A 13120-nucleotide genomic window follows, 5' to 3' on the forward strand; every position below is an offset into this window, starting at 1 on the left:
ATTCAGTGCTTTTCTCTAACACCACAGCTCAAAGACATCAATTCTTTTTCTGTCATCCTTATTCATTGTCCAGGTCTCGGATGCATAGCTAGTAATCAGAAAGAGTATGGCCTGAATGAGACACACACCAGTCCTCAAACTGACATCATGACTCCTCAATAATTTGGAAAGGTTCTTAACTGCAGATTTCCCCATTGCAATGCGTCTCCTAATTTTCTGAGTGCTCATACCCTAAGTGTTAATTGTGGATCCAAGTAAGATGAAGCTGCTGACAGTTTCAATCTCCTCTCCATCCATCATGACAGCCTATTGGTCCAGTGGTAAGAATCTTTGTTTTCTTGATATTGAGACACAATCCATACGAAGGCTGCATTCTTTGATCTTCTGTAACAAGTGCTTCAAATCCTCCTCACCTTCAGCAAGTCAAGTCGTGTCATCTGCATAACACAGGTTATTGATGAGTCTCCCTCCAATCCCAATGCCACACTCCTCTTCACAAAGTCCAGCCTTCTGGATAATTTGCTCAGCATAGAGATTGAACAGATATGGAGAAAGAATACATCCCTGATTTTACATTTATCCCTGTATTTTATCTAATTAATGACAATTATTACCTTGTCTTTTCAAGTCCCTGTTGGATCTTTTCTATTTTTTTCATGCCCCATCTGTTCACTAACCTCTTATCCTTGTGATTTCCCTGGATCCCCTTTTGCTGCCTTCTTCTCTCTTCCCTCTTCCCCTTTTGAACATTTCTGCACACCTTGCTCAGTTATCTATCTCCTTCTACAATAATTGCCTTATGTATTATTTATTCTTATGAGACCGTTATTTCACTCAGCATAAAGCTCTCTCAATTCTCCCATGTTATATAGTATTTTATTAAATCATTGTTCTTCAGTGCTGCATGGTATTCCCAGCAAGGAATGTTGGAGAGCATGCAGAGAGATAGGATCTCTCAAATACTGCTGGCGGGACTGTAAAAGGACACAACCACTCTGAAGGACAATTTGGCATTTCCTCCAAAACTGAACGTAGAAATCCCATATGACCCAGCCATACCACTGCTGAACTCTGGTGGTAAGAAGCTACACTACTGTTACTGAACGCAAGGGGTTCTTTCCATAGTCAATTGTCATAGGTTTATAACTGATACATATAATTCTGAACTTATTAATACCACCCTATCAGTACAATCCCAAAGGCACACTGTTCAAATACACCAGCTGCATTTGCAGGAATAGGAGAGGCGATATCCTCCCTTGTGATTTACTGTCTCTGAAAACCTGCTGGAGGGTCAGCTATGAGTCAGTTCTGACTTGACAGCAAACAACAGTCGTGCCACTGCCAGGGATATCCCCCAAGGAAATGATAACTGAGACATAAACAGAGATACATACACCTGTGTACATACCAGCGTTATTCACAATAGCAAGAATATGGAAACAGCCCAAATGTCCATCAACAAATGAGTGGATTGAAAATTCACGCAAAGATAGGAGCTTTGATATTTTTATTTTCCTTCCCTGGGAATGGAGGTGGTTTCTTTGGAAACCCTGGCAGGGTAGCCGAGGGACTGACTGAACCACGGCAACTAAAACCAAACACAGGCACACAAACTGGCTGGTGAAGGGAGGAGTCGGTACCTCTTGTGTGGTTAACTGGCATGTCCAAGCAGGCTGGGCACCTGGTACACAGTGAATCCTTTACTGACTTCAATGAGACTTGTGTGACATCGCCCTGGGGGTTTAGGATCAGGAAACTGTATGGATGAAGCCTTCCTAGGGGGTGGCTCTTCTATGATGTTGTTAGATGTCATCAAGATGGCTCACAGTGACCCCAAGAAGAGCGGACGGAAACACCACCAGATCGAGTGGCATCTCTACAACTGTTGTTATGTTGGAGCCCATTGCTGTGGTTGCTCCATCACTCCATCTCATTTTAGGTCTTTCTCTGCTCTGACTCTTCGCCTTCTCCAAGGACTGGCCCTTCCTGATAATAAACCCAAAGTGTATGAAATGAGCTGCCTCACCCTTCCTTCTACGGAGCATCCTGGCTGATTTTTTTTTTTCCTGTTAAAATTTCTTTCTGTTTTAAGTTGTAGTTGGAGCAACAGTTGTTATTGTTGTTGTCGATTGCCTTCGAGTCGAGCATGACTCCAATAATAAAAGGCCTGAAGCTCCTCTACAACTATTGACTTTAATCAAAGTTCATAGAGTTCTTGGAGTCATGTTACTTAGAAAGTGGATGCCAGTCCTGCTTCCAAACCTGTCATAGAGTGTTATTGATTGAGTCGCCTGTGGTGCATAACGACCCTGTGTATAGCAGCTCTGAACCCTTCCCTGTCCTGAGCCAGTCTCACCAGTTCTGACACACCAACCCCCATCGCCCCAGGTACTGTATCAGTCCATCTCATCCTGGGTCTCCTTCTCCTGTGCTGTTGGAGTGACAGTTCTAAAACAAATAAAATTCCCACTCAACCATTCATACACACTTTGTTTTAGAATTCATTTTAGACCACAATAAAATCCCACTTTCCCCATTTCCTGTAATTCTAGTTTCCATTAATCTTTCTCTATCTCTCTGTGTTTTCCCTTTCTTTAGCGATATTGTGCTAATCATCCCATTATTGTATACTACCTTTTCACTCACCCATCTTAATATATGTAGTGATAAGGAATTGTGCTGCTAACCCAAAGGTATACAGTTCAAGTCAATCACCCGCTCCTTGGGACAAAGAAGGGCGATCTCCTCCGGTGCAATTTACTGCCTCTGAAAACCTGCGGAGGGTCAGCTGTGGGTCGGTTCCAATTCAAAAGCCCACAACAACAAGAAGAACACTGTCTATTCACTACTTTTTGATCCCCTTTCCCTTTCTAATATCCATCTGAGAACGATCCTGTGTGTGTAAACCTTTCCTTAGATTTTAAAAAAATGGTAGTTTTATACAATATTTGTTTATTCATGACTGATTTATGCCACTCAGCCCAATTTCCTCTAGATTCATCCATGCTGTTCATGTTTAACTAATTCTTTATTCCCTTTCATTGTTGCATAGTACTCCGTTGTGTGAATGTACCACAGTTCCTGTATCCACTCAGTCACTGATGGGTGCTTGCATTGCTTCCATCTCTTTGCTGTTATAAACAATGCTGCAATGAACATGAATGTGCCTGTATCTGTTCATCTTACAGCTCTTGTTTCTATAGGGTATGGCTCTTGTAGTGGAACTGGTGGGTCAAATGGTATTTCTATTTCCAATTTTAACTACCAAACTGCTTTCTATTGTGGTTACACCACCTTACAGTTCCATTACCAATCTCTCTGAAGCTTTAAACAGTGTTTTTAAAAACAGCAATTTTGTCATTGGATCTTGTCCAATGCAGCACACTTCCCTGAACCTTAACCAGGGTTCGGTTGGGGGAGGCTTCATTTCCATAAGCAGATGTCAACTTTGACTCATCACTCTGCCACTGACTGACTCACAGTAGAACTTTGAGTTTTCAGTGACTGATTTTTTTTTTCTGAAGTAGATCACCAGGCCTTTGTTCTGAGGTGCTTCTGGGTGGACCCCCACCTCCAATCTTTCAGTCAGCAACTGAGAAATTTAACGATTTGCACCACCAAGGGACTCCCTGAGTAGAGTGGCCTCTGTGAAAACCAGTCACTGTACTGAGCCCTGGATCATCCACAAGAAAATTGGGGCACATGCAATACACACCTGCCTGCACGTGATTGGAGGGTCAGAGGTTTGAGCTTCGGTGGATCTGCTTTTTCTGGGTCAACCTCCCTCCTGAAGTCACATAGTTGTCATGCTGACTTTTCCCAAGCCTAGCTGCTGGGACCACTTCTCACCCACCCAGGGAAGCGCTGACCACTGAGACCTGGGGACTCTCAGGGAAATGAGTGAGACCTGGGGACTCTCGGGGAAGTGAGCTCCAGGGCCCACCGTCAATTCACCAGCAACCTTGTTTCCATCTACTCTGCTCCCAGCCTGGCTCAAGGTTGGTGACTTGCCTGAGCTGGGACAATCAGGTAGCATGATCTTTGGCCTTCTTATCAGGGTATTTCAGCGAGGTCTACATCTGACCAAAGGCCACAGGCATCTGGATAGTCTAGAAGGTCTGGCATGTACCCTGGGGCACCAAGGAGCAGCTTCTGTTCAATTCCACTTTCATTCACTAAATGAAAGAGTTGAACCAACAATATAAAACAAATTGCCAAATTACTTTTTTTAAAAAAATAACCCCCTCAACCCCCCCGAATTGCCATATGCACTGTTTCTGCGGATTTGCTTCTGTCTGAGGTGCTTCCCTCCCCTCCCCCACTGTCCTCCTCTGTTGTTATTGTTGTCATGTCCTGCTCACCGTGACCCTGTGTTGGACAGAAGGAATCCCTGCGCATCCTGGACCATCCCATAATCATTGCTGTGGATGAGGCCAGTCCACCCCATGAGGACCTTCCTCTTTTTTGCTCACTCTCCACTGTACCCAGCATGATGTCCTTCTCCAGGGACCAGCCCCACCTGATGATGTGCGGTGATCTCTGGTCGGGAGCTCCGGCCGCTGGTCCGCAGGGGTGACACCCCTCCAGAAGCCCTAAGCCACCACCAATGGCTGTGCTCGATCATCATGGACTCTCTCCTCCTGTGCAATTTACAGCCTCCTGAAAACTCACTGCAGGGTCACTAGGAGTCAGCTCCAACTGCTGGCAGTGACCGTGAGTTGGAGAGCCTTTGATGGGACAGTCTGTAGTGTTTTCACTAACGCTTCAAGGCATCAGGGTTTAGATGAGACTGAGAAAAATTGGATCAATTATGTATACTGCATTGAAACGGATGAGGGAGAGAACAGTTTAAAAGCGATATATGACAGGGTATTATGGTCATGACAAGAGTCCAGAATGAAAGTTCCATAGTGGAGTGTACTCAGGGGAAGGGGTATTGTATAATAATGAAAGAATTTTTCTTTTACTTTTCAAAGAGAAGAGCAAATGGGGGTCGGGGGAGGGGTGGGCAGGGAGGAAAATGCAACAATGAATGAATAGAAATCCAAAATCTCTGTAAATGTTTATTAAAAATAATAAAAGAAAAGAAAAGGAGAGAAGAGGAGAGGAGAGGGGAGGGAAGCGAAGGGGAGGGGAGGGGAAGGGAAGGGAAGAAAAAAGAAAAGGAAAGGAAAGGGAAGGGAAGGGAAGGAAAAAGAAAAGAGGAAAGAAGAGAAGAGAAGAGAAGAGAAAAGAAAAGAAAAGAAAAGAAAAGAAAAGAAAAGAAAAGAAAAGAAAAGAAAAGAAAAGAAAAGAAAAGAAAAGAAAAGACTTCAAGTCTTTAGTAGTTAAAATCCACCAGAGACTCTGAGAGGAAAAGATGGGCACTCTCCTCCCATTAGGACATGTTGTCAGAACCGGCTCACAGAAGAGCATACAGCGGGTTTTTAGAGGCAATAAATCACATGGGAGAAAGATTACCCATCTTTCTCCTATGGAGCAGCTGGTGGATTTGAACTGTGGGCCTTTGAGTTGGCTGTGCACCTCCTTACCACCAGCCACCAGAGCTTCCTCTATCAGGACAGATAGATCTAGAGATTGATGGAGAGTCAGCTATGAGTTGAAAGCGACTCAATGCAGTAGGTTTGGGTCTTAGTTTGTAGGGGTAATGATATGCTTTAGTAGAAAAGTGGTAGAATTCTAGCCTTTCACGGGAGACCCTGGTTCGATTCCCAGCTGATGTCCTTGGTGTGTAGCCACCACCCATCTGTCAGCGGTGGATTTTGGGGCTGCCATGATGCTGAACAGGCTTCAGTGGAGTCTCTAGATGGAAGCGAACAAGGAAGAAAGGCCTGGCGATCCACTTCCAGAAAGCAGCCAATGAGAGCCTCGTGGGTCATGGCCAGTCGTGGAAGTGCCTCGAGACCTTGTCCTTCTGTGTCTATAGGAACATTTCGAGTTGGCGCCCACCAGAAGGCAGTTAACCACAACAACACCTGGTCTCTATGGGACTTTCCTTGGCCCCAACCCAACCTGACCCACTGGTATCACGTTGATCCTGACCCCAGAATGAGCCCCCCACTGCGTTTCCAAGGCATCAATCTTTTGGAAGCAGATAGCTTTCTCCCACAGAGAGGCTAGTGAGTTTGAACCACTAACCTTTTGGTTAATAGTGAGCATTTAACCACTGTGCCATAAGAGCTCCTTTATTAACCCCAAACCGGTCACCCTCTGCTAGTGACTGAGACTGAAATCTTTATGGAAGGAGACTGCCCAATTTTTGCAGGAGAAGCTGTTGGTGGATTTGAACTGTCAGCGTTTCAGTCAGTAGCTGAATATTTCACACACTATGCCGTCGACTCTCCTTCATTAGCTATTTTAATAACCAAACACACTGCCATCAAGTCTGACTCAGAGACCCCATAACAGAGGAGCCTGAAACTACTCGTATGTTTCCAGGGCTGTGAATCTTTGCAGAAGCAATTTGCCACACTCTTTCCCATGGGCTAGAACTGGCAACCTTTCCACTTTGATCGTCACCAGATTCCTTTTCCTTGACAAGACCACCTCCAACCCTCTGCTTTTCAGTGATTCTGACTCACAGCAAACCTCCATTGGGTCTTATCTTTCTCCCTTGGGGTAGCTGGTGGATTCAAACCACTAACCCCTAAGTTAGCAGCTCAACTCACTAAATACCAGCGCTCCTTCTTCCTTGGCAGTGGTGGTATCTCTCTGTAGCATCAGCTTGGGGTTTCCTCCTGTTACACACGCCCAGCGTTGCATGCACAGAGCTCCTCAGTGTGGTGCTGGGGGTGTCAGTCCCCCGTGACTGACGTGGGGACAGGCACAGCAGCAGAGAGGTTCTAGGGGCTCTGGGAGGGACAGATGACACAGCGCTTCAGCCTGAGTCCAACAGGAAGGAAAGAGAAAGACGTCAGCGCCTCTCACAAGAAGAAACTCCGACTTCCTTTCCTCCAGCCTGGGCTCCCAGGTCTTCTGCGCAGCCGATGGAAAGGTAGGCTGAGGGGCTAGTCTCTACATCTGAGCTGGACCTCCCGGACCCCGGGTGGGTGGAGATGACAGTAATTTCTCTTGAATTGATGGCATGGAAACAGAGGGAAATGAGGGCAATTAGGTACAGGATGACTTGTAATTCTATTGAGTAGCATATACTTAAAATGTTGGAGAACTATGATTTAAATTGTAGGCAAGAGGTCACATCAGAGCTTGGGAGGGGGTAACGAACTGAAAGCTGAATAATGGGAATGTGAATTCTAATGGTGATGGAATATTGTTGATTTCTTCTTTGGTTTGTAAATTCCCATCCACATTGTTTATTACTGTCTTGTTTTGACTCAGTTTCATTGATCAGATTGCTTTGTTAATCCATGATGTCTAATTTGGAGATAGGGCATAAATGTAAATTTGGACTGAAAAAAAGTTAAATTTGTAAGATTTAATTTGCATTTATTTTAATTGATCTCCCTTAAATGATTTTCTGGGTGAGGCACATTAGGTATAAGTGCTGTTGTTAGGTGTCATCAAGTCCAGTACGATTCATAGCTTCTCCGTGAACAAAACGATCTATGAAAGAGGTTAGATTTGGTGTAGAAAAAGTTTATTCACCCACGAGAGTAGGAGAGTCTAGCATCTATTCCTAAATGATCACAAGACTTCAGAGCTAAGCAGACCCATGTGAGAGTGGGCTTAAACGAGCTTATTTAATTGCTTCAAGCCTAACTCTCCTCATCTGTAAAATGGGCATATGTACTTCACAAGGTTATAACGAGGATTAACTGACATCATATACATAAAGTTCTTATCAAACTGACCCATCGGGAGAGCTAAATAAATAGTAGCTACTGTTATGACAAAAAGTGTAAGAAAAAAAATGTAAGCACTTACAGTAATCTAACATTGTTACTTATCATTTCCTAAGGGCACTCCCCAGGGCTCTGGTGGCTTAGTGGTAAAGAGCTGCACTGCAATCCCAAAGGTTCAGGGTTTGAATCCACCAGCTGCTTCTCTGGAGAAAGATGGGCAATTTCTTCCCAGGCGATTTACTTCCTCTGAAAAACCTACTGCAAGGTCAGCCATGGGTCGGTTCCAACCCAACAGCACACAACAAAAACAAGGCCACACCCTAGGAGGTCAAGTGTACCCCATAAAAATCACGACTTTCTACCTCAGCATTTGACTGTGATTTTAAAACAGCTGTTCTACATTTTTAACATGTATTTCTTTTACACAAGCGACTCGATGTATTTCTTTTAGACAAGCGACTCGACGGCACATAACAACAACAACAACATTTCTTTTACATGACTGGAAGTTTACAAATCATATCATCGTGGACATTTCATTTCATAACATTTGCTACAACTGATTGTTGTTGTCATTGTTGTATGCTATTGAGTCAGAATTGGCCCAGAGCTGACTGCAGGAAACTGCCCATTCTTCTTCGGTGGGGCAGATGGTGGATTCGAACTGTGTGTCTTTGGGATTGCAGTTCTGCTTCTTACTACAAGGCTACCAGAGCTCCCTTACAATTGGTTAACATCATCAATTAATGACACCATCTAATCAAGCCCTGAATGTAAAAAAAAAAGCTTTCCTTTCACCTAGTGAGTTTTGTTTGCTCATTGGCAAGGCCTCTACCGCAGTAAGAAAGAATAAAGAGGGTGGGCAGTGACAGCAGTGACCTTTCAAACCCGTCACCGGACGTTAGTGCAAGCCCAAAGCTGAGGTCTCTGTGAACTGGGGTCTCTGGACCTCCTCCTCTCATGGGTCTTACAGACTTCAGCTCCTAAGAGCACCTTCTAGATTGAGTCCAGAGTTGTGAGGTTATCGCAATACATGGAAGCTCATTAAGAAGACAACGACAGAGCTGAACAGGCGATGGGGCCGTGCCGAGGATCCTGGAGTTTGAACTTGATTATGCTCTTGTTAGGTGCTGTCGAGTCAGCTGTGATGCATAGTGACGCTGCGTACGACAGAATGAAACGCTTCCTGCACTGCTCCACCAGCCCATCTCATGGAGAAGCTTCCTCGCTTTCACTGACCCTGTATGTTGTTGTTGTTGTTGGGTACTGTCAAGTCCACTATGACTCATAGCAACCCTGTGAACAGCAGATCTGAACCTTGCCTCAACTGCACCATCCCCATGATCTGTGCCACTCTGGCGCCTATTGTTACAGTCTCCATGCCAATCCGTCTGTTGAGGGTCTTCCTCGCTTTCTGTGACCCTCCGCCTTTCCAAGCCTGATGTTTTGTCTTCAGACTGGCCCTGCCTGACAACGTGCCCAAAATATGTGAGACCAATTTTTGCCACTCTTGCCTCCAATGAGCACTCTGGTTGCACTTTCTCCAAGCCATACCTGTTTGTTCTTTTGGCAGTCCATGGGATGTTCAGTACTCTTCTCCAGCACCATAATTCAAAGGCATCCATTCTATTAGTTCCCAGTAAACCAGTCTGTGACTGAGTGCCACCAAAGGGCGCAGAATTTATACACACACCTCGTCTCTGTCAGATTTTCTGGTGGGTACATGTGTGTAGCACTTACTGTGTGAGAATGAGTCCCGAAAGACGGTGGTGACAATCTCAGTTTGAATTGGGCCTCTAGAAAGAAGAGCTGTTTCTTGTTCACCTCCCGTCTTGAATGGGTGATTTATGTGTACCACCCCGAGTAGCCAGTTGTTACTGACCGGGAACTGGCCACTGGGAGTCCTACGTGCGTCAGTGTCCAGCTGCAGACCCACAGGGGTCTCAGTGTCTGAGCTTTCAGAAGCCCATCACCATGGCTTTTCTTCCCAGGTCCTTCTGTTATTATTGTGTGCCATCGAGTCAGAACCAACTTACAGCTGACCATCTAGTGGGTTTTCAGAGGCTGTAAATCGCACAGGAGGAGACTGCCCATCTTTTGAGAAGATATCTCTTTGTTGTTGTTGTTAGGTGCCATTGAATCGCGTAAGACTCACAGTGACCCTCTGGACAGCAAATCTGAGCCCTGTCCTATCCTGTGCCATCATCACAGACACTGATGCACTTGGGCCTATTGCAGTCACTGTGTCAATCTGTCTGGTTGAAGGTCTTCCTCTCCTTCGCCATCCCTCTGTCTTCCCGAACACGACGTCTCTCTTCAGGACATAGCCTCTCCTAGCAACATGCCCAAAGTACAGAAGATGAAACTTCATCATCTCTACCTCCACGGAGCACTCTGGCTGCACCTTCTCTAAGACACGTCTCTTCGTTCTTTTGGAAGTCCATGAGATCTTTAGTACGTTTCTCAAACACCACAGCTCAAAAGGCATCTCTAGGTGAATCCACACACCAACCTTCAGGTCAACAGCTAAACGCACTGCCATCTGCACTACTCACAGATTCCACAGAGAAATAGACTCTGAGTAGGCAAGGGGTGGGAGGGGAGGGAAGTGAAGACATTTGCAGTAAATATTTCAAGGCCACTAAAAGTTCCCTCTGCCTTCAGAAATACTTGTGGCCACGTTCTGAAGCTTCTCAGAGACTCGAGGAAGCAACTGTGGTCAAACAGCACAGATGGGGGACCACCCTCTGCGACGAAGGCTCTCTGGGTGCTGTCTGTGGGTTTCCTGCCTGAGGGTGGGCTGCATTTCCCTTGAAAGCCCCGCCGCCCCCGGCTGAGTCATGCTCGAACACCTGGCCCCACGGCTGGCCAGGGGCGCAGTCTCCACTGGGGTCCTTCTCCACAGGCCGGCTCCACATTGCCCTCTCCTTCACTCCCTGATGGGAAGCTAGGGGCAGAAGGCTGTCCTCAGACCCCCGGTTTGCCCTCACCCTCCTCCTCATCTGAGGCTCCCAGTGCTGCTGTTACAGAAGTCTCACAGTGATTGAGTTGAATCACCAGCCACCCATTCATTTTCCATGTAGGAGGCTGAGCTCAGGGCGCTAGCTTGAGGGGGCTTCTCTGTCTACTGGGGGTGAGGGAGTGAGGGGACAAGCCCTCGTCTCTTTCTGCTTCTCGTCCTCTCTGTTCTTTGGAGATCTGTAAGCAACATCAGACTTGCCCTATTTGTGTCTGGTGGTGTAGTGCCTGATGGATCAACCTGCTAACCAAAAGGTTCAAATGCGCTGATGGCCCTGTGGGAGGAAGATGGACAGTCTTCTTTGGTCAAAGGAGGGTCATTAGGACTCAGAACCGCCTGGGGGGCAGACGGTCAGTTTGAAAACAATAGAACTGCTGTATTTCCTCTGTGGCTAATCTAAGGGCCATGTACGCATAGTACATGGGGCAATGTACTGCTTAGCCAAGGGGAGGCCCCCTCTCCAGTGGATTGAACCCCCCAGTGGCTCTGTGGGGGCTGGGGGGCAGGTGGGCAATCTCCACCCACATCATTTACAGCCTTTAAAAATGCACTGGAGGGTCAGCTACAAGCGGTTCTCAGCATCAAGAGGAGAGAGGGGTGAATCTGTGCTTTTTTTTTAATTTTAATAAGCATTTACATAGATTTTGTAATCTATGATTTTTTAAAAAAATATTTTTTTAAATTATTGTGTGTGTGTGTGCCATCAAATTGGATCTGATTGGCATCTGGTGGATTCGAACCATGTACCTCTGGGGTTACAGTGCAGCTTCTTGCCACTAGGCCACTAGAGATCCCTTAATCTATGCTCTTTTAATCTCTAAAGTGAAATGCCTTCATTAATATAGCAAAGAGATCCCTGTTCCTGAATGGTTTCTCCCCCACCCCAACCGCCCTGGTCTCTCATTGACCACTCAGAGTTGGGCTCCAGCGGGTTTTCAGAAGCTGTACGTCACATGGGGCCATGGAGCAATGGCTTCCGTGGGGCCATCAGTGGACTTACGCCACCCGAGAGGCAGCACCTTTGGGTCAGCAGCACAGATCTCTGCAGACGCCACCGCCGGAGCTCCCTCCGTGAAGACAAGCTCGACTCTGTCCTATGAAGCAACTAAATTCACAATGACCCTGTGGCAGTGAGTAGAGTTGCCCCATAGCCTGTAAATCTGTACGGAAGTAAAGTACCCCCTCCTTCCCCACCAGCTGCTCTGCAGGAGAAAGGGGGCACACTCCTCCAATCCTAGCTGTTGTTATTATCTGCCATTGAGTCCTCTGCAACGCATAGCGACCCTATGCACAAAGCTCTGACTCCTGAACTATCTTACGCCCATCTCACTGTCTCTCACCCACCTGTCCCTGTTGCCACAGTCACTGTGTCTATCCATCTCATCCAAGGTCTTTCTCTCCTGTGCTGTCCCTCCACCCTTCCAAGTAGGATGTCCTTCTCCAGGGACTGGTCCCTTCTGGCCATGTGCCCTAAGTATATGAGATGAAGTTTCACAATCCTTGCATCCAAGGAGCAATCTGGCTATACCCTCCCCTGCACAGTCTTGTTTTCTTAGGAGTCCGTGGTATGTTTAATGTTCTTCTACAGCCTCTGAAAACCGGCTAGAATGTCAGTGATGAGTCAGTTCTGACTTGATGGCAATGAGAGAGAGAGAGAACAGCTATTAGTTCATGTATTTGAACCACCAAAGTGTCTGTCTGTTAATAGTCAAATACTCAACCACTGTTCATAGGCATAGGCGTGGATATAAATATATATCCAAGGTAAGCCAGACAGGTTGTCACCATCAATTTTTCTAAGGAGCATTCTGACTGTTCTTCTCCAAGAGGAATGTGTTCATTTTCATGCTAGTCTACCTTGTTGTTATTAAATGCTGTTGAGTTGTAGAGGACTCATAGTGACCCTATGAATGAAAGACCTGAGCACTGTTCATAGAGTTTCTGGAGGCAAGCCATTTCAGAAGTGGACGCCACTCCTGCTTCCAAGCTTGTTTTAATCGGGAAGTAACCGTTATCCCATTTGGCACATCAGTGCTAGCCCAGGGTCTATCAAATATTCTTTGTCAGGACCATAATGAAAAGGCTTCCATTCTCCTTTGTCCTTATTTATTGTCCAACTTCCAAATAGAAAATGCCAAGTCTCAGGTCAAGCACACCTTAGTTTTCAAAGTGGCATCTTTGCTTTTCAACACCTTGGAGAGACCTTTGAACAGACTTTCCCAGTTCAAAATGCCATCTGCTTTCTAAACGGCTGCTCCCCTGGTGTTGACTGGGAAATAAAATCCTTGACCACTTT

Source organism: Elephantulus edwardii, unplaced genomic scaffold (assembly GCF_000299155.1).
Source record: "Elephantulus edwardii isolate Elephantulus edwardi_28Jun2011 unplaced genomic scaffold, EleEdw1.0 scaffold00024, whole genome shotgun sequence".
Classification (NCBI taxonomy): Eukaryota; Metazoa; Chordata; class Mammalia; order Macroscelidea; family Macroscelididae; genus Elephantulus; species Elephantulus edwardii.